This window comes from Oreochromis aureus, linkage group 22 (assembly GCF_013358895.1).
Source record: "Oreochromis aureus strain Israel breed Guangdong linkage group 22, ZZ_aureus, whole genome shotgun sequence".
Lineage (NCBI taxonomy): Eukaryota > Metazoa > Chordata > Actinopteri > Cichliformes > Cichlidae > Oreochromis > Oreochromis aureus.
Window position 1 is genome coordinate 12,997,163 of NC_052962.1, and position 21,617 is coordinate 13,018,779.

The following is a 21,617-nucleotide window of genomic DNA, read 5'->3' on the forward strand; positions in this document are numbered from 1 at the left end:
GTTGTAGCTGATCACTGTACTTATGATTTTGCTGCTTAATGCATACACACAATCATATCATGCCCATTCTGAATTATTCCTGGACATTAAGCTCAGTGTTTGTAGGAACCCAAAGGTTACACCTTCTCCTTTATTTCACATTGAGCCATATGCCAAAATGGCATATGGCACTGTTACAGAGATGTTGGGGGCTAAACAGCATCTGCCACTACTATGCTTATAAGACGTTAAGTTGTTACTTTTTCAGATATATTCTGATTTATTACATTTTCCAGTGTATGTTTTTAAACATCTGGATAGTTGCATGGAATTACAGTGATTGAAAATTCAAAAAACAACAAAAAACCAACCAAACAAAAAACTTATTATTGTCATGATTTACAAAAAAAAAAGCTAAATCCTAACATTTATGTGAACTTTGCAATTTCCTTTTATCTCTCTGCATAAACTGGACGAGCCATTTGGAGCACTCTTTGGTAACAACTGTTCTCTACATAACCCCTAAAACTGCACAGTGGGCTTCAGCTTATTTAATAATAGATTTCAACATCCTCATAGACGCTTTTAAGATGCATATAATACACTCACCCACATCCACACTTGCACTGTTTGCACTCTCAGACTCTGTACTTGTACTTGCACAACAACTTTTTGTAGTCCTTCCACCTAAATAATTAGTCACCAGGACTGACCTCGCTGAGGGTCGGGAGTGGGGGGTGCATGACGCGAGCAGCAGGGAGGAAGAAGGGCAACGTGGGCGAGGAGAACAGCAATTATTTTCTCTTCTTTTCTCCATGCACTCCACTCTGTTTCCCCTCAATTACAAAGGCCACATTTATTAGGTGCCACCGCTGATATAGAGAGTACCACTAAAGTGACTAGTGCACCTCCTCAGGTGTTTTATCCGAGCTATTATATTGATGACCAGCTCAACAGAAAAACATTATTATCTTCTGCCAGCCTAATACAGTGGACTCGCTAATGGGGCAATAATTGGTTCAAATTGCGAAGTTAACACGTAGTGGCATAGCCTTTGGGATGGCTCGATTAAAGAGCCTTGGCTGTGTCGCATTGCAGGAGATCCATGCATTCTCTCGACTCCGGTCACCTCTTTTTTACCCTCATTCTACGTCTCTTTATTTTTGCTCCCAATGCGCGCCCAGAGAGTGCTGCGCTAACACGTGGGGTCATACCGGGCTTTAAACAACTGCAGCTATTTATGCAAATATAATCAATACTTAATTGTCTCCCTCTCTCTCTCTTTCTTTCTCTTTCTCCCTCTCACTCGCTCTCTCCATCTCTCCGTCTAATAAGAGACTGCAGTAGGGGCATTAATTAGGGCCAGACATGCACCAAGGATTTCCCACAGGGCTGAGCAGCACGGCCAGTTCATAGTGGGTCAGCAGAGGACAGGTCTGGTCTGGCCACTGCAACGAGAGACCGCAGAGACAGCGGTTGCTGCAGAACAATCTACAGCAGCCCTGCTTTGTTTTAATGGCTCTAATAAACCACCTTCTATAGATGGTGCAGGTAAAGAGCGTAAAAGCATTATATATGTAATATAAGGCTTTCCATTTGTTTAAGCTTAGCAGTATTTTGTAAGCTGAGTGAATTAACCACCACACAAGTGGTTAAGGACACCAAGCTGGACAAGTTTCCCTTTCTTGCAGTAATGAGAGTGGTATATAACTATTTTTATACTGTTTTCACCATTTTTTCTTCATTAGTCTAATTTCTAGCCCAAGATCACTGATTTTGTGACTGAAATAACACATTAGAGTGGTGCTACCTGCTAGATAAAAAAGTTCACACTGGCGCAATTGAATGGTTGGCAAACCAGGTGAGTTTAATGTTTCAGCTAAGAAAACAGGTCTTCAATACACAGTCGGTGGCTTCATATTTCATATGATGTTTAAGGACCGAGGCTTGTGGCCCATGTCTCACTATAGAATCAAATCAGCATCTTCACCTTCTAAAGAGTAATACGGGTAAAGCTAATATTATGACATTGGGGAAAAACTTCCCTTTTGTGCAATGTCACAGCTGCTCGATGGCTCTGGTGAACACAAAATATGCTGTTAAAAAATATTTAAGCTATTTTTTCCCCTAACATAGGAGCCTTTGTCAAAACCATTGCATTACTGTATTTTCAACTTTGGGGCAACTGCTAAACCCAAAGAGTCTAGAAGCTTAGTTCCATTTGCGAATCAGTGTCCTACATTTAGGACACTGCACACAGATTTTTAATAACTTCTTAGGGATTTCTACAGGATTAAGTTCAGACAACCCAAGCAACTTCCTTAACACCAGCCATTTCCAATTAGATCCTATTAACAGAACACTGGCTTCGGCGCTGAAAACATACCCTATAGAGGATTTCTGTCGGCTTAAAAGAGGGAAAAAAGTTGAACAGTTCTATCCATTTTCTACATATGGTATATACCGTTCATCATCTTTATCCCACAGCGCCATGAAGTTTTGTGATAACCACAAAATGGAGATTACACAAAAAGAAATCAGGTATACATTAATGCGCAGTTTAAAAGTTGTTCTATCAGGCTGTGAGTGAGATGACCGAGAGCTAGACACAGTGCAGTAGAAAATACAAGAAATAAGAATAGTTTATACTATTTCCAAGTGTACCTAAAGTACACATTTGGTGTGTGTCTCAAGGACAAATCCACCAAGTTTGAACAAATAGGATGTCACACACATGCCCAGTGATCATCCGGTAACAATGAAGTTCCCATCACTTGGACTGTATACTTGCACACTCATGGGTGCAGAAAATGTAACATCCACAAAAGGGTTAATATGCACACCCAACAACCTATTTTCATCACCTTCTATGACTATTATCCATTCATCTATTCATCCATCCATCCTCTTAACCACTTATTCATTTTAGGGTTACAGTGCTGGAGCCTATACTAGCAAGAGCCGGGGTACACCCTGGACAGAGAGACAGAAAACCATTCAGTCTTACACACTATGGCTAGTTGATTTTTTTTCTGTCCCATTTAACCCAAAAGGTCATTCTTCCCTTTAAGGAAGCACTTCAAAATACACATAAGTCTATTACAATGTCATTACAGACATAAGTCTCCTTTATAATCTGAGTACCTTTCTGTTTAGCTTTGACCAAAATAGATAATGCATGCATCCTGGCATATTTAATGGGCAAAGTTTGACAGAGAGTCCGACTCATAATGGGAGTGATTACTGATAAGTGTTGTCTAAGGAGTCACTGGTGATGAACTTAATGTTTGGAGAAAGACAAATTGTATTTTGGGGTAAAATGTGAATAGGTTTCAAATTATGTGAGTTAGAATGTATTAGGATAGGGTTAAGGTCGTGGCTGATAATGACTTAGACCTCAGAGAGTTCGTGGAACATCTGAGAATGTGTTAAGCCCCTCATAGTGTTAGAACGTATTTCTTAGGTGCCTGTGACACTAGAAAGGCACATATTGGAATAAAAAGGGAGCTCTATACAGAGCTGATGGATATTGTAAAAATCCAAGCAGCTCAAATGTTTCTATATATAACAAAGCCTTCACACAGTTTGTGTGTAATACCTTACTTTATCAACATGTCTGTGATGTTTTTGCATTTTCCCCCTAATATGCAGACACACGCACTAACACCTGGATCCTAAACAAGTACCCTCATCTCTTGTCTTAATGGATTTGAGACTATATTCTGACTATACACAAATCAAATGAATGTGCCAGCTCAAGGCACGCCCGGGGACACGCTGCACATTAGAGTGAGGCGTCAGTAATGCTTTTAAGAAAGTATGAATCAGAGGTCGGTGAGCAGAAGAGAAAAGAATGGCGAGGGAAGGCCGAAAACAATGTAAAAGGAGGGGTGAGGGCAAGGAGACGTGGGAAATGAAATGCAAAAAGTCAGTTTCCTTGCTCTAGAGGGTTTCAAGCAAGTGAACAGTGCACCACTCTTACATCTTTGTATGTCTGTTAAGGATCGCATGAACTGCAAATATTTTTGAATATGCGTGTAGTGCAGCTGCAGATGCAGCTGTGCAATGCTTCACCGTCTTGTATCTTTATGGGTGCACTCACACAAACTTATTCTCTGTGGTCAGGGCAAAACGCTTAAAGCTCGGTTCTCCCTCCAGTACTCACCTGACAGCTCACCATTTTTCATAGCATTTGTACCGCTCTCTCTCTCTGTGCCTCCTTCTCTCTCCCTTCCCTCTTAAGGATCCCTCAGTTCTCATTAGGCGATTCCTTGGCAGCAGGTGGATACAGTGAGTGTTTCTTCTTCCTTCACACTTCCTTAATCAATCTTTCACCCTCTCCTATTCTTTCCTCTTAGCCTCTCACTACCTTCCACTTGCACATCTTAAACCTCTCTCTCCTCACTCCCTCTTTCCTCGCCAAAGCTTGGCCGCTTCATTTATTGCTGTAAAACTGTTCGTTTCTCACAGGACACGAGGAGAGGAAGACGAGTAACAGCAGAGGAAACCGAGACAACTGTCTTTGAAATAAATAAATAAATAAATAAATAAAACAACCAGAAAACAGATTTGCGTTTGAGTACAGTGGCCCCATATTGCCTCAGTTTTGTTGTTGTTGCCAGTCATAAGTGAGCAGTTTGGGGAATGGCTAAAGTTATGATTAATTCATTTCAACGCTGCTAGAGAGTATATCGGTGGCAATGATGCCCCAGAGCACCCAAACAATCCAAATCACATTCATTACTGTCAGTCAGACCAGGAAAAGAGTTTGTGTACGTTTGATTGCTGCAACTCTTTTAAAATGTGCACAAACACGTGTGATTCGTTAAATGCAATTTTTTTTTTATCAGTGTCCCTTCACCCGAGACCCAATTCCAAGCTTGCTAATGCGTTATGGATCATTAGACAAATATACTGACAGCGCACTGATTACAGAAATGAATGATGCATGATGCCATTTTGCTCCACTGTGCATGTGTCAATTTATTTACTTGCCTCGAGACAGAGAGTCTGAAGACATAGCATAGCCTGTCCATTAGCATCAGACAGAGTATTGGTAATATGATACAGAGGTTACAGCAAGGGGGCGTCACTGCATCGTGCTGAGAGAGAATCTCGGTATTTGCACAAGTCACAGGGTTTTTAAAGATAGTTGACCCATCCAAAAAAATACTAATCTTTAGACCAAAATTTTCAAGGCAGTCAGTGAGGGAGACAAAATGAGCAAGGGCCAGACCGAAAAGGCTAACCAAATTGCAAACCCAAAGAGGACAGGCTAAAACAAGATCATACGTGAGGAAATGACCTGAAACAGGAAAAACAGGAAGAACAACAATGATGACTGATGACAGGCAAAAAAAAAAAAATACTGCAAGGAGGTCAAAATTAGCCATAAACGAAAATGAATGAAAAGCATGATGATATAAAACAAGAGGTGACTGAGTCAAGTTCATAAAGCAGGCATTGCAGCTATTTACAGTGCACAAATTTGAACTCGCTCTTCAGTTTTCTCTTCAGCTTTAAAGGAAATCCTAACTGCATTCATCCACTGAGCCTTCAACAAATTCAGTTCTCGTCCCCGGGGTGTCGAGTAGCACGGTTTCCTCAGAGCAGCTGCCGTGACTCTATTACCGAGAAGGTGTACTTTGGTGTGTGTGCCCTTTACGTTAAAGGTTATGGCAATAGAGACGGGGATCTAGCCCTCCCAACTTGACATATGTCAACGAGTGGGGTTAGTGTTGTGAAAGATGAGTTTTAGCCAAAACTACACCGTTTTCATAAACCTAAACACTTAGTTTGTAATGCCTAAATGTCACCAGTGAGTAAAAAATGAATTAGCCATCCCATCAACCTGTTATTTCCGGTACATCAAGGCATCAACTCCACAGGTCACTGTGCATGTAGCTCCAGAGACATCTGACAAAGCAGGATTAAATTGCACCCTGTGATGAGGAATTACTGACAAATTTGTGACTTTTGGCTCACAGCTGAAACCCGCGCGTCAGCTGCTTTAACCATTTACAGTTCAATTATTTGCTTTACACTCAAACCATCTCAGGGGCTTAAAATTCATTGATTTTACTTATCGTTCTCCGATTGCAAGTTAAACTGCTCTCGTTTTCACACCAATAAGCAACAGTCGAGGCTAAAAAGATGAAATTTGTTCGATGATGGCGCTTTTACTGATTTCATTTGCTTGCAGCCCTTTTTCGCCTCTCAGAAGTCACTTTGACTCGAGAGTAAAACCAGGGCTCCCATTCAAATGTTCACATGGAAAGATTTTGCAGCCTGATTCCCGCTGCGATTCTCAGCGTAAGAGATGCTCTCTTCAGAAATTTTTGTTTTTTCAAAAACCTTTTTCACGTTTCGCTAATGGTTTCTTGTTCCATGAGAACAAGCGGGGTGTTGATGTTGGCTGCATTTGTAACACTTGAATAAAAAGGACATGTGCACAGAATCACGTTTGATTTATTTCAGCCTTCTTTCCTCAGCTGTTTAGGAGATTTCCTTTTTTTTCTTCTTCTGCTCACTTTTCAGTGAGCAAGCCAATTTTCAAGTGCACTTTGGATTTTTTATTTCACATAAAAAAAAAAAAAGAAAAACATCAGTGGCTTAAGATTTCTTCTCAATGGATCCAAATAGCAGCTACAAAAAAAAGTGTTTCCTCTTCTCTATCATATCCGATTCACAGCCTTTGAGAACTGGTGGTAGTTTTCCACCTTTCACTCTATCTGGCACAGCTAAACTTCAGCCAATCAGGAGAGAGAAAATTTCCTCTGGGGGTGGCAATGATGTGAGGTGGGGAATGAATCAGAGCAAAGTCTGAGGGGTCACACCAGGGTCACGGATGATGTCAGCGAGGAGCGAGGCTCTTCAAGTGAAGTCATCAAAGCCTCATTATTCCTTTCACACAGGTCCGCTCGGGCAAATTAGCCTCACCACTCAGGTGCGTGCGCATGCATGTGTGTATTGCACTCTAATTTGTGGCAAGAGCGAATTAGCTGTTGCTGTGCTCGTGCGTGCCTGTGTGTGTTTGTGTTTGTGTCTGCCGGGCGCTAATTGAGTTTAAAATGCAGCCGCTCAAAGATGAGGCACACGGCACTTATGGACGGATTTTGTTCATGTAAAAGGACACGCCACCCAAAAAAAGAAAAGAAAAAAAGAAGTGTATCATCAAACAGCCCCATTACAGATGAGGGAGTGAGATGGAGAGGAAGGGCATTAAAACAGAGTAAGGGCGTATTTCTCCCTCTTTCGCCCTCTTTGGATATTTCAATCTTTTTCATTAAAACAAGCAATAAATAAGAGAGTAGAAAACAGGAAGATAAATAAAGAAGAGAGGAAGTGATTATCTTTAAATCGTCATCAACCTGTTGTTGTCTTCAGCGGAACCGCTGGGCGTAACACTCGTCATGCACTGGCTGCCACAACTGCAATTTGCATATTTCTGTTTGCACTGTGCGCACAGGTTTGTGTGTCTAATTACAGTATAACGAGCATCAAAACTGGCTGCATGCATGCCTCTCCTGCTCGGGGACAGCCATTTGGAGGACGCCCGTAACTGTGTGTCTGAGTTTTATTTGCAAAAACAAGTGATCCGGTGACCTTTAAGCAGAGGTGGGATTAGAAAAAAAGGGGGAATCCAGGTACGCACATCCTGGTGTCATATTGGGTTAATGCATTGCTTTTGCAGATGGAAGATACGGCGTATCAGGGGCGGATGTAAAATACTCCATCACATGGTGCTCAGCTAAAGGCCAGCACTGTCACAGCAGCTTCGTCAGTCTCTAGGTAACTGCTGCACCTATTTGCTTCATACATATATACGCCCACGTCCACACATAACTTGTGTGGACATTAATTGCAGCAAGCATAAAGTCATGGAAACAAAAGCATCCAGTGGCAACCCTCAGATTTTCCTCTGGTTGTCTTTTATTTTTTAAACATATGTATATATTGAAAATAAACACAACATATTGCGCTTGTTTCTGGATAAGTGTGTTTTTCCTCTGATGTAAAACAGAGCCGCAACAAATCCCAATTAGAAACCATACATGAATTTATATATCATGTATATTCAAATTATACCAGTTAGCAAGAAAAAGGCTGGAAACAGCAGAATCGCAATGTAAGTGTCAAAAAGACCTAAACCCGGCAGAGAGACACAGAGAGAGAGAGAGAGAGAGAGAGTGAGAGAGAAAGTGAGGGACAACCAAACACTAATTAGCAGATGGGAGCAAAGTGGCGCGAAGAGTTCTGACAATGAGGAATGTTGCAGATTTAAATCTTACTCTCGTTCTTTTCTCCCCTTCATCCTTCCATCCCATCTCTCTCATTAATTGGCTGTCATGCTCGTGAGCGTCTTGATGTATGTCTGCTGCGGGCGCGTGTGGTGATTGTCAACATCAGACCTCCATGGGGCCACGGTTGCCCCCCCGGCGATGAGCAACCGCATCATTAGAGGGAGGTGATTACCTTATTTCCTGTGATGACAACACGGGTGACCAGAGCACACGCACGAAGAGATTTCGCTTTCTCTTCAGGATTTTCTTTACCCGTTTTTTCCACATCCATTTCAATCCATCTCAGGAGTATCGAAATAGATGGAATGGCGACTTTTGTCAATGATTTGCTGGATTACATCCAAAAAATTGTTGTTATTAACAACAACTTGTTTTTACTTTGTGCCATGTATGCTGTGATATCGAAGCATTTCTGTAACGACAACAAGGCTAAAAAGTGACCAAAGCTACCAACCCTTTGAAATATGCTGTGAGCTAAGTCACAGCAGGCTAATCAACCCTGCCTTGCATCTCTGTCAGCTAGTACTAATGAAGGCAACCATTATTTAGACCTTTACTCATTTGCTTTGTAAGGTTACATCATTTGTTGTTTGGTCAAATCAATGTGATTATAAATAGCATATACTATAAACAGTATAGATAGCATATGCTATTAGCAGCAAAGCTAAGGCAAGCCAGCTAACCCTATCTGGTCTGGTATCTTGGTCTTCCTCTACTTTTTGAAACAAGAGGAAATAACTACCAAATCTCTGTACAACTTGTAAAATAAATCTGTCACACAAATGGGTGACGTCATGGTAGTTATGTACCTCTGATATCAATTTAGTGCACTTTCATAGCTACAAATGTCAATTTAATGGGCTCTTTCAAACACACATAAACAGTTCTTTGTAGTTAAAGTTTTTAACCAAGCAGTATCTATCTATTTTTACTGGCCAATGCAACAGTTAGCCTGATGTAGGATTTCTGAGAGCCTGTTTAACAGTTAAACTAATGGACTTGGAACAGGTGGAGGGCTCTGCCCTACTGGCACAGCTTTGGTCCTCACTGCATCAGTTGTCATGACTAAACCCATGGCTTCACTCACCTAGCATCGTATCCTGGTGAGGAAAATGTGCCGCTACCAGCATGGAGGATGTCTTTATTTGAGTGGACAGCTTACTGAGTGGATTTTTCTATATTTATAGTATCCAAAAAAGACAGACAGCCTTTAATTCTGAAATGCTCTCAGAATACCAGATTCATCAGGACCTACAGCTGTTATGAAGATAATCTTTAAACATGTAAAGTGAATCTAACGCTAATTCATAACAAAGAACTCATAACACTTCATGACACTTCTTTTTTAATAAATCCAGATTATATGAGCTTTACCTGTGGTACAAGAGTAGCAATTTGATTTATTATTCATAACGATCAGTTAGTTATGACACCGACAGGATCAGTCAGGAGCACCTCAGACAGCTGAGCTGTCACACAGTAACAGTTTTACAGCTAAATCATCTGTTACACAGCAGCAGACTTCAGACTGAGTTAGACAGCTGTCGGGTTATTTTTATTTGAACAATCTAATCTGTTTATTAAAGGCAAAACTACTGATTGTTTGGTTTATTGCTTTTCCCCCTTGTCTCCAGTAAATACAAAGTCAGTATTTGCTGTAGCTATGGTGTCATTGTAACGAAGAAAACATGGCAACAGGCAGCCTGGTAATTCATAATTCGTGGTATTGTTATTCTTGTTGAATGTCCAGCTTCATAGAAGTGAAATATATGTGTTTATATCTCTCACTCTGGGCTGTTTAAAAGGCCAGTTTATCGAAATTACCAAAGCTGACTACGATGTGAATGCTATGAGGCTTGTAATGATAGAATGTAATAATAAGTAGCTAAATGAAGCCTTTATGCAAGTTCAATAAGGAAGATCTGTGTTCACTCATCTGCCTTCATTCCCGGGTTTTTGGGCTAGTCTATTCTTTACATCGCTTCTGCTTTCCCACGCTGTCAAACTCACTCTCAAAATCTCCTTCTTCTACGAGCAAATCAGCGTCTGTTACGCTTTAAATCTCTGTGCTCTTCTGTCATTCTGACTTTTGCATGTGTGTGACCCGCCCCTTAACGGCATTTCCACCTTATCCTGGCCAGTTAGAGATCCTCAACCAAATCTCCAGGGGTCCTGTCCCACATCCATTGTTGGCCTCTGCTATGTAGCTTTACCGGAGTCTGTTTTTTTAAAGCTTATTCCTAAAGTCTGTTTTTCATCATTGTCATGTTTTTGAGTCACCAGTTGCCACTGGGTAGTTTGTAACATTAGCCCACAATCCAGCAATCACATACAGTGTGGTTTCACAGGCTGGTAGAGGCAAAATGAAAGACTTGGTGACATTCTTGGGTTTTTTTGGTTTTTAAAAAAAATCTGGATGCAATTTGTTCGTGTATTGGTGATTTAGAAAAAAAAAACCATAAAGAGAACCTTTAATGACCTGGCTCTTTCTGAACTTTGCAGGCCTGCACATTATACCCGTGCTTGAACATGCACAACAGGGGTTGTGAAACTGCAAAAAGTAGATGGATGTGAAAAATGCCACCCAAGCGATAATGAAGGGAAGAAATGCCAGTGTCTGTGCGCATTAGCTAAATGCCTCTGTGTCCACTCATACGAGCGGTAAAGTTTAGAAGACACAAAAAGGCAAAAACAGAAAGTTACCACGGCTTCACACAGAGGCAGAACCGAGATAAAAGAAGCAAAGTAAAAAGAGAGATAACTCATTTTTCTCTCCCACTGAGATTCATCTGTGGACCATGGAAATGTGCTATGCCATCCTTACTGCTTGGCTTGTAGCCCTTAAGCAATACAGGGATTAGAGTAGAATTTGTTCTGTGAGGCTCCCGCTGTACTACGTGGCTGTGATCTAAAGGAATCCATCTCAATGCATTAAGACCCGAGGGAAAGCTCTGCAAGGAGCAGGTAAAAAAAAGAAAAAAGAATTGAGGTGTTTTGTTAAAAAAACACTCACACAAAAAAACCCAGTTGCTACAGGATTCATGTTTTCATGCTATGAGGACGAGGAATTAGAACCCTCTCAGTTTTTGGAGAATGGATTAGTGGAAAAAGCTCCTGTTACCTTCATGATGCCTGACAACTCGATAAGAAAACACAACTGGCTGTATCCATAACATCTGAGGGGGATGATTTCATATTGATTCATTTCCTGTAGCTATAATAATCTCCTGTTATCATGGAGAAGCTGACTGGGGGCACATTCTCTGTCCGGCAATGCTGGCTCCTACCCTGTTACTTAGTAACATAGAAGTGTTGCTGTTGCTTTCTCCCAATGTGTTTGTGGACCATGAGTAGTAATTGTGTTTTATCTGTTGGTTGGATTTTCCCATAAGCAGCTGAAATGGGCGTCACGTATAGCGAGCTAGTTGGACTCGAATCTATCAGCTCACCTTGACTTCTGGACCATGGAAACACAAGCCACTGTGACGCGCAGCCAAACGAGCAGGGCGCTGAAAATTCGAACAACTGGCACTCTCACTCTCTCCCCGCAATGCTGTTTCTCGTTATCTTCCCGTGTTAATCCCGAGATCTGCTCATTAAACAGAGCAAGAACATCCACACACTGTCAGCAGCTCCACGGGAACAAAGTGCTGACACACCGGGAAGCATTCACACGCGAAGACGCCGCGCCACACAGACACAAAAAAGCATTTCTCATTCCCTCTCCACGCGTGTGTCGCCCGCGCCTCGGACTCATTTCATCTTCAATCACACGCTGAAACGCTTCCGATTTCCAATATGATAGCACGTGGCATTTTGCTAATCAATTTTTCATACTTGACAGTCTGTATAAACATGTCGAAGGCCAATATTTTCACAGCGATTCATGTTAGGCCTGACATGTCACTGCTTGTGTATTTGTGTGTATCTGTGCAGTTAAGTTTTTGTGTCACTGCTCATGAGAGTCTGTTTTTTAGTTCCGCTTAAAATCTGTTTCGGATACGAATTAGAATTTCGCCCCAAAAAACACAAACAAATGCAATATGTATGTTTGGCCAGAGAAAGCTGTCAGACCTGATCTCCGTCCAGACCCCGCAGTGTTCATGGGAGCATGTTGCTGCTTCTTTTAAATTCATGCATTTCTTATGCGCTGGTCAAACTTCTACATAGCAGTTCACTTCCAAAATGACAGTGTTTTCCCCCAAATCGTGTACTATAAAAGAGTTTCACACGAGACGCCGCCTTGCACAACTACCCGTCCCCACGCACTCGCTTCTAGTCTACTCAAAACACTCAGTGACATATATTTTGCACGAGAATATGGGTGGGAACCCTTGACACAAGCATATATCCATATGCACAGTCATGTATGCAGCCAAAACAGATACAGAATGCACGCACTGAAGCAGCAGCACTGATTATAAAGTATGAGCTCATGAGTTCAGGCCTGCTGCAAAGAGAGCATCCTTTTGTTCTTGTAGTTTTATTAATTCATTAAATCGGAGGCGAGCTCCACAAGCTGCACAAAGCATAATTTGCTATGCAGTGCGCTAGCAGCAGGAGCGTAACTTAGAATAGAGTTACATTTCCCTGCTGTCCTTCACAACAGCAAAGCCCGCAGCTCAGTTATTTTTGATTTCTTTTTTTCATTTTTTGGGAAAGCACGAGAGGAGAGCTGGAGAGCGAAAGAGAGCGAGAGAAACTGCCTAAACTCAGCGCGCCTCTGATGTTCATCACTTATCAGAAGATGGAGGTTAAATGAAGGAGGAAAAAAATATTACCAGCTAGTGAAGAGGAAAGAGTGAGCTGTTAGCAGAGGATTAGAAAAACAGCATGTACCGCCTTACACAATTTCCCAGGCAGTAGTATAAAAAACAGAAAGAAAAAGAAATGAAACTTCTCCACATTTCTGTCTTGCACACTTTGGGCTAACCTTCTCTTCACTTTCTGCTTCTTTCAGCCGATTTTCTCTTCTCTGCTGGCCTGAGGTTACGGGCAGAGTGCAAACAGAGTGTGCAAACTTGACCCTTAAAAAATTCAATCCATCAAATATGCTTATGGCATGCAGTCAGCCTGGGCATATATGATTTTGCAGACAGAGAACAGGTTCATGAAATCACTTCTGAAATAAACTAGAAGATTAGAACTAGGAGAACTAGAAGGATTAAAGTGCAGAAAGCGTGAGCGCCATTCATCTAATTAGTCCCATCTCTTAAATCTATATCCATAAAAGCTGATGCCTGAGATCAGAGCTCACTGTGGACTCACCAGGTTGTGAACTCCGTCCTCCCTCCCTTGCCCTTGTCTGCAGCCTTTTTATCTTGATTTTTTTCCTAGCTTGGCATCAGTGATTTCCTGTACCGTACTTCACAAGTGCAAGTTTCAAGCTGAGACAAAGTTGCTCCTGATGAAATGGCTTCACACAAAATTTCCCAGCAGTAGCCTTTAAAGAGCAGGAGGACGATGGGATGAGAACCTGCCTCACTTTCGGTAAGCATATCCCGCAGTCTCGGTCTGTTTACCTCGAGAAGTAACGAGACGATGCCATCCGAAGTTCTCGCTTGGGGGTGTGGTATCACACTGTTCCCAGGGGAATTGTTACCATTTAGCCAGGAAGCATTTGCTGGAAACTGCGAATGCTATCAGACACTATGAACTGGAATCCAATGAGATGGTTCTCGACTTGAGATGCCCCTGGCTGTCGCTTCAAGTTATGTCTGTATGCCTAGATACAATCCTGTCATAATGGGATCAATTAAGCCCAGTCTCTAAAAGAAGTTCACCTCGAAATGATTCAACTCTGAACTGCTTATATCATTTAGTGTTTATTCTAGCGCCTTCATCTCTCCAAAAAGTTTCCTGTGTTTATAGCATATTGAAGCACAGTCAAAAGACAAAAAGACTTTTGGCTGGAACCTCTGCACAACAGCATGCAATGATATAGCCGCAAGAGATTCTTTTGTTTTGAGTCTAGAGACTCTCAAAGCTGGAAAAGCTCTCATATCACTCAATAAAGGTGAAGCTGAAATAGAGAATGCACTTCCAGTGAAATTGGGCGCAGCACAAAGTACATTCCAACACTTTTAATGTGTTATAGGCTTTTGTATTGGTGCACTTTCAAGTTTAAAGTGCTGTGCATGTGTACTTTCATCTGTTCAACCTTGAATTAGGCTTGGTAACGAATATGCAGCCTCCTATAATACACAGTGGGGATTTCAAGCGATTAATATATAAGTTAGGCCATGTAAATGGAATTACAGAGAAATGTGTACATTCTGACTCCAAGAGCAAAAAATATATTAAAAAAAAATTAAAAAGAGCAAATACTAAAAGGCTTGTGCATCATTAGCAGCATTAATTTGTTCAGGTTAAAGGTTGTGTTCACGAGTAGCACATGCTGTAGTCGTTTGCCTAATGTAGCATGACTGGATTTGGTGGATTTTACAGCCTAGCCGACGCCACCTGAGACTGTTTTATGGTTGATAAAGCCTGCAGCTTGAAAAATCGAACATATATTTCAGTCAATGAAATTATTAAAGTCAAAAGAAATTAACGAGACAACTGATTAAGTCGGCCTCAAAATGAAATGTTGGTGTTGTGATGAGGGTGGGTTGCAGGGATGTGCGGCAAGCTGAAATTGTGTGTGTGTTTTATGAGATTAGAGGGACAGAAGTGTACTTTTGACCCACCGTTTGATGTGGGTGGGCATTCAACTAACCTGACAGGGTTGTAACTAAACTTGACTTTGTGGCCTGCCTGAACTGTAACCTGCTAAACTATAGATGTGGGGTGACACTGATAAATACCGCTTTCATAGTTTTACTGATCACTCAAAGCAACACCTCTCTGTTTCATACACACTCATATAAAGCACTTGAATCTATGACCTTTAGTTGTTTTGTCTATTTTGCTTTCACACCCGCAGCCAATTATGAATCACCAGTTCACTCAACGTGCATCTGCCACGACCCCTAACCGGTCGCGGGAGATAGCTGCCCCTCACTAAGCCTGGTTCTGCCAGAGGTTTCTTCCTATTAAAAGGGAGGTTTTCCTTCCCACTGTCACCAAATCGTTTACGCAGTGAGGTCGTCCAATTGTTGGGGTTTCTTTGTATTATTTAGGGACTTTATCGTAGGATCCCTGGGTCTGCTACCAGTGTTTTGAGGTTTTTTGGACTATATTATATTGCATCTTCATTTATGTCTGGATTTATTTGTGATTATACTTTTGTTCTTCTATGCCTAGTTCTTTGATGTTTAGTATTACTTCCCTCTGTGCTTCCTAGTTTAGTTATCTACTTTTCTGTTTCTTTTGCTTGCTTATTTGGTCTTTCCCCTTTTGTGTCCAGGTTGTCACACTCTCTCCCTGTGTCCCTCACTCTCTCTGTAGTATAGTAATCCATAATGCAGCGTTTTACACATCCAACAGCTGCATAGGGCTGCCACAAACGATTATTTTGATAGTTGACTAGTCACCGATTATTTTTGCGATTAGTCGACTAATCAGATCATGCATCTATTGGACGTAAAACGTACAGCTTATTGCACCAGCATGCATCTGCTCTTATATAACTATCATTAGCTTACAACTTTAAGTGTTTCAGGTATGTGCTAAGTAAAAATAAAGACAAGATGATAGTTTATTAAATTTTAATGAAATTTGTAGATTGTTTCGGTGAAGTTTAATAAACTCCTTGCTATCTAAAATATAACTGGACGCCGGAGTATATTCTCAAGCATCTCACACTTCTGACAATCAGTTGTCTGCTTGATGTTTATTCAGCTGTGTAAAACTATAACTGTAATCTCAGCTAAACCGATTTACTCAGGAACAAATAAAAATACTAAAAAAAGCCAAACAATAACATTTTTAAGTTATCTAAGTGACTTATATATGTTTAACCTGAGTAGAGAAAGAGGCGGTGGGTTTGAAAACGATTTGCCGGGAGTCCGGTGTTCTCACGGGCTCTAGTGAGCCTTGCCCCCGGCTAGCTATCGAGCAAGTGGATAACAGACGTCTCCGAAAACGTCGGAGCGCTTTTGAAAATATGTGGTGTCTTGATAAACTGACCAGATATTTGAGGTTTACACAGCTACATTCTCGCCTGAAAATATGTTAAACGTTTATTTTGTGACCCAGAAAGAATAATAAGAGTAATATTAAAACTAACTAGCTGCCGCCATTGTTGGAAATTTAGCTGGGCTGCGCTGTGAATTCTGGGACAGAGCTACTTCTTCTTCTTCGGTGTTTAATGGCAGCTGGCATCCTTGTACATGCAGTGCTGCCATCTTCTGTTTCAGTCCGTTATTACACTCTTAAATCATACTACTGATTCCTGCGTCTTTTGTGATCTTACAAAGCTTCAAACGACGCGTCGACTATTAAATCAGTCGTCGACGATTTTGATAGTCGACGTAATCGTGACTAGTCGACTAATCGTGGCAGCCCTACAGCTGCAAAAACATGAACCAGCCCCAGTACGATCATGGGAGGAGACACATATCCCTTTGGGGTCGTGTCAGGAAGGGCATCCAGTGTAAAATTCTGGTAAACCTAACATACAGAGTAACCTGCTATAGCGACCCCATGTAAATAAAGGAGGAGGAATATTATATTATAAGATTCTTCTTTTAAACATATTAGTCAGCTTATGAAAACTAACTCATGCCAGTTTTTAACTAGCTGATGCAATAAAATATGCTAGTTACAGCTGCAAGTTTAACTAGCAATCTGACTCATCCGCTAAAAATTAAGGTCTCAATGTGTCAAAGATGACTACAGATTTTCAGCTGTCAACGTGTGACTGCTATCACACACTCACACTGGCTACAAGCCATTAGCGATGGGAAAGCTTGACAGGTGGTTGCAGCAGTATCAGAAGCTGAACAGTCAGTTTGTCGTTAAGAAAACTATTCAAGTATCTGCCAATTCTTTGAAGTAGTGATTCCTCGAAAAGCAGTCTGATTGAGCTTTACAGCTATGGAGCTGATACAAACTCTGAAGTAAATGGGCAAAAATGTCTTTGTGTCAGTTAGAGTGGTATAGCAGGATTAGAAAACACACACACAAAAATAAATATCTTCTTTCAAAACATAAAGCTATGATTTCTCAGGGCCTGTGTGGCAGCCTGGCCTCCCAGTAAAACCTAGGATCAGATCTCAAAGGTCCCACTGAAAGGGTGAGTGGAACGAAAGCACTCCTGTGTTTAAGAGGCTCATGCAGCCACGGCTGGATGGCCACAGACACACACTGAAGTCCAGTGACATACTCATAGTCTCTAATTAGCTACGATACTCTGCTGTAAAGGGCAAAGCTGTCTGCTGGCTTTCGGCTATGACATGCCTCCGATAACCTTCCAGTCATCAGGAAGCGTTGGGGGGTGACGAATGGAGTGATTGCATCACACCCACAAACACTGCAGCAGCGAATGGAGCACTCAAAATAGCGTTGCGTTTCGCTGTATTTGACTTCGCGAGGCTGTTTTTCTATGCATCTGCGCCTGTGTGTCATATTGTTCACTGGCTGGTCTTACTGTGGCTGTTCACACTGTGTCATCATGTCATATTGCGTGAGTCATCTCTGCGAGGGGATCCAGACGCGTCGGACAATTCAGAGCCAAATAAAAAAATCGTACTCTTCGCTTTTCAAGAAGCACTTTCATCCCACTTTTCACTCTTATAATCAACCCCCTCCCCCTTCTTTAATTCTTTCCCTTTCAGACAGAGACACCTGAACAAAATCCCACCTTTCCCTCTCACCTGCGCCGAACTCAGAAAGAGGTAAAAGTGTAGAAATGAGACGATCGATTGATAGCAATTGCGTCTAAAAGGGGCCGTTGGTGTGTAAAGAGAGAGAATGGCAGGCGTGTAATGGAGACGGAGAGGGAGTTAGGATGCACATGTAGACGAGGAGGCCGGGGAGAGTCAGAGAAAATTGATTGTGCAGCAGTAAGACGGTGAGCGATTTTCAATGAGAAAAGAAACAGATTGAATTGACTTTAGATCAACTTCTGCATAGAGATGATGGACTAATGCTGCCAGATATTACCATACTGTAAATGATACGATATCAAGCAAGAGTACTACAGAGCAAGACGCAATCAGTCTTCCCTACAGTAGGCTCTGGTCCACACACACAGACACACACACCAGGTATCAGTGGAGCGTATACAGTAGATGAGCTGGATGCTGCGATGGGCTTGAAGCTCAACGAACCGCAAGCTCTCAACTCTTTCTATCTCGTGTCTGAACAGATGGCAATACCGCAAAGCTCCACTCTCATCTATCATTCACCGTTCACTTAGCCAGCCAGTGCATAGGTGTGTGTGTGTTTGTCCACACTGTATTTTTTAGGTGAAGCAACACCAAGTTTACTGGCTGTCAAACGGGTCCTCAAGCTGAAGCTCTGCTGCATTTCCTATTTAAAATGCTCCTGTAAGCACTCAGCCTCACCTACAAAAAACACATAAGCGCGACCGATAGTTGCAGATCACGTCTTTCTGCAAAGAGCGCTAGTTAAACGTATCGTGGGATGATGGATGCCATGTGTCCACTGTGATTGCCGTGAACACTGCGGCACAGTGTTGTTGATGCTTGTCAAAACTCCTCCAGTATTCTGTCTACTCCCTCTGCCCTTCTGAAGCACTGGAGGAAGGGAAGGGCAGATGTGTAGTTAGTGTTCCTGCTCATCATCGCTCCCTGTCTCTCTCTTTTTCCTTGTAGTCATTTCTGTGAGTTCGGAGCGCCCCGGGCAAAAAACGCTGAAACCATCTGCTCTGCTAAGTCTGCATCTCCACTCGGCTTTCGCTTCTCCGTCTCTCTCTCCTTGGTATTTTCACCTTTCTTTTCCCTTTCCCTTCCATGAAGCCCTTTGCTACACTAACACCTAATTGTGCTTTGTTTAGCTTGTCCAAGGGATCTTAACCACAAATACAAATATAAATTCATGCATTGTCATTGGAAAAATTAAGCCATATTAACATTTCCTCTAATTAAAATATGTTAGCTGAGTGTTACTTTTCAATTTAATAAATAGCTTTGAAGCTATGCTGGTTTTAATGAAGGAGATTTTTCACAGGATAAATGTTTTCCCATTATCAGTCATACCCTGCCAAACCTTTGTTTTCCTAGCCATTTGCTTACAGTAGCAAATAGAGGTGAACTCAAACGTGCGTTAAGTGATCTCAGTTATTTGAATGTCAGTTTCTAAAAAAAATCACGCAAGATGTTGCCAGCTTCTTATGTCACATACCTTCTGTCTGCCTAAGAGAACAGCTAGCTAAATGCTCATGCTAACAGATGTATGTGCAGTAACAGAGGCCTTTCTGGGTTTTACACCTACTGTGTTTTTTAAACCTTTCTCAAGCAGCCTCTGCTACATGACAGCTTCCTGTAATATTTCCAGACCAACAGCCTCAACCCCCAGTCAAGGTGTTTGGTGTTAAACCTGATAGCTTAGAACTGCAATCTTAAAGTGCATCTATAAGATAGATGTAGCCACTTTGATGTCACCCGGTGGCTTGTAGCTATTTTCACAGCTGCCATTTTTCTATTTTTCGAGTCAAATGTAAGATTATAATTTATAATCTTATTTACTGCTACAGCCCACAGATACAGACACCTGCTAATTAGTGCTCAGTAACAAGCTAATCAAGAATTCAGAATTTCACTCACCAAAACTGGAGCACCAACTTCTTGGATGGGCTGTACTTCACAGCTAGCCATTTCACATGTCAGACAGCTCCACTTAAAATGCTCCAAAACCAACTAAACATGGCTGAGAGGTCAACTGCAGACAACTGTCCACGTTGGCACAGTTATGAATTAAAACGGCCATGTTAACTTTAATGTGCAACCAAACCCAGAAAGCTCAGTTAAAAACAAATTCCCACACTTCCTGCTCTGAAAGATTTTACAGAGCGAAATTAGCAATAGCAGACAAACATAAGGTTTGGGGGCCAGAATCAGCCCAGCAAAAACAGGGTCCACTGCTTGGCTTTGTGGAGTGCATACATTTTAGACTTATAACTGTATTTTTATATCTTTTTGCTACATTCATAATATACCAATGTAATTAATAGAAAAAAATGACACAACGTTCCTGTTTTATCCATCTTTTTTATATATTATATTAAGAAGATAAGTACCATGTGAATGTGTTGAATATGACTGCTTTGTGCTACTGTGATATCCCCATAAAGCTCGTCTATTCTTCTCCGAAACCACTTGAATTTTTTCTCAAGCACAAACAGTAACTGAGTTACGATCATTTAAAGAGTGCTTGTCCTCTGCAGTTATGATGGGTAATTCCAGATAATGTAAATAATGAATGTAAATAGATCATGAAATCTGTTCACGTTGGTTTAGCCTTCTTGTTTTACAGTAAATGCTAGTTGCCCCCAGTATAGGCGGGAAAAAATCTCTTATAATCAGACCTTTTGGCTGCTTTGGGCAAACAGCTGTAGCTTCCAGGCTATTACAAATCCAGATTTATGAATGCAGATTTCAAGACAAAGTGAGCACTATGTATCTCTATAACAGAAAACCAATGAAGCACATTGTTTGATTCATTGCAACAGGGGAACTGCTCTCCAGTAAACTCTTTTCCAAACTGGATTAAGTCAAACAACCCTGCGTCTGTCCCATTTAACCAGTCCATTCATTAGCTAATTACAATAAATGGCCACTTAGCCAAATCAATTCGAAGAAGACTGCTGCTCCACCAAAGTCCAGCTCTCTCCCCATGGATCACTTTATCGTGGAGCAGGAGCCTGACAGAGCAGCTGCCTGGACCCAGACTTCTCCCTATGTGACGATTCGGGGCATGTCTTCTTTTGATTCCTGGAGAATTTTGTTTTGATTTTTTTTTTTTATGTAACTTTATTAATTCAGAGATCTAAGGCTTGGATATTACTGTGTGGGTGACTCACTCTCACTCACACACATAAACTGCAATAATATATTCATCAAAAAATATTGTATGCTGCTGTAGGAACAGTATCACAGGCTTCTGTCAGCAAACAAACTGCAGTACTCTGACAATGCTTCAATTCATGCCACTGCATGACCCAGAAGCACAAATACGCGCGTTTCAACTACACCAAGGTTGCAGTACAAAACATTCAATTCAAACATATGTTTTAAAATAGAGATGCAGAACAAAAGCAGCGTGCGTGGTTTCTGTGTTAGAATTACCTGTACCAGAAAAAATAAACAGTGAACAATGAGGCGAAGCAATTCAAAACATCTACTCCGTACTCTGTACAGATGAAATCCTTTGTTCAAAATATTCACCAGCGTCAACAGGAAGTTACTAACACTCCCCATTGTATTGTAT

The 21,617-nt window shown here is 41.4% G+C and overlaps 1 protein-coding gene across 1 annotated transcript in view; it reads right to left on the minus strand.

Moving 5' to 3' along the window:
* dlgap3 (discs, large (Drosophila) homolog-associated protein 3) overlaps window positions 1–20,082 on the minus strand; it is a 93,116-nt gene extending 73,034 nt beyond the window's left edge. The window contains exon 1 of the mRNA XM_039605131.1: window positions 19,955–20,082. The gene's annotated coding sequence lies outside the window, so the exon portion shown is untranslated. The remainder of the gene's footprint in view (window positions 1–19,954) is intronic.
* Window positions 20,083–21,617: the final 1,535 nt, after the last annotated feature.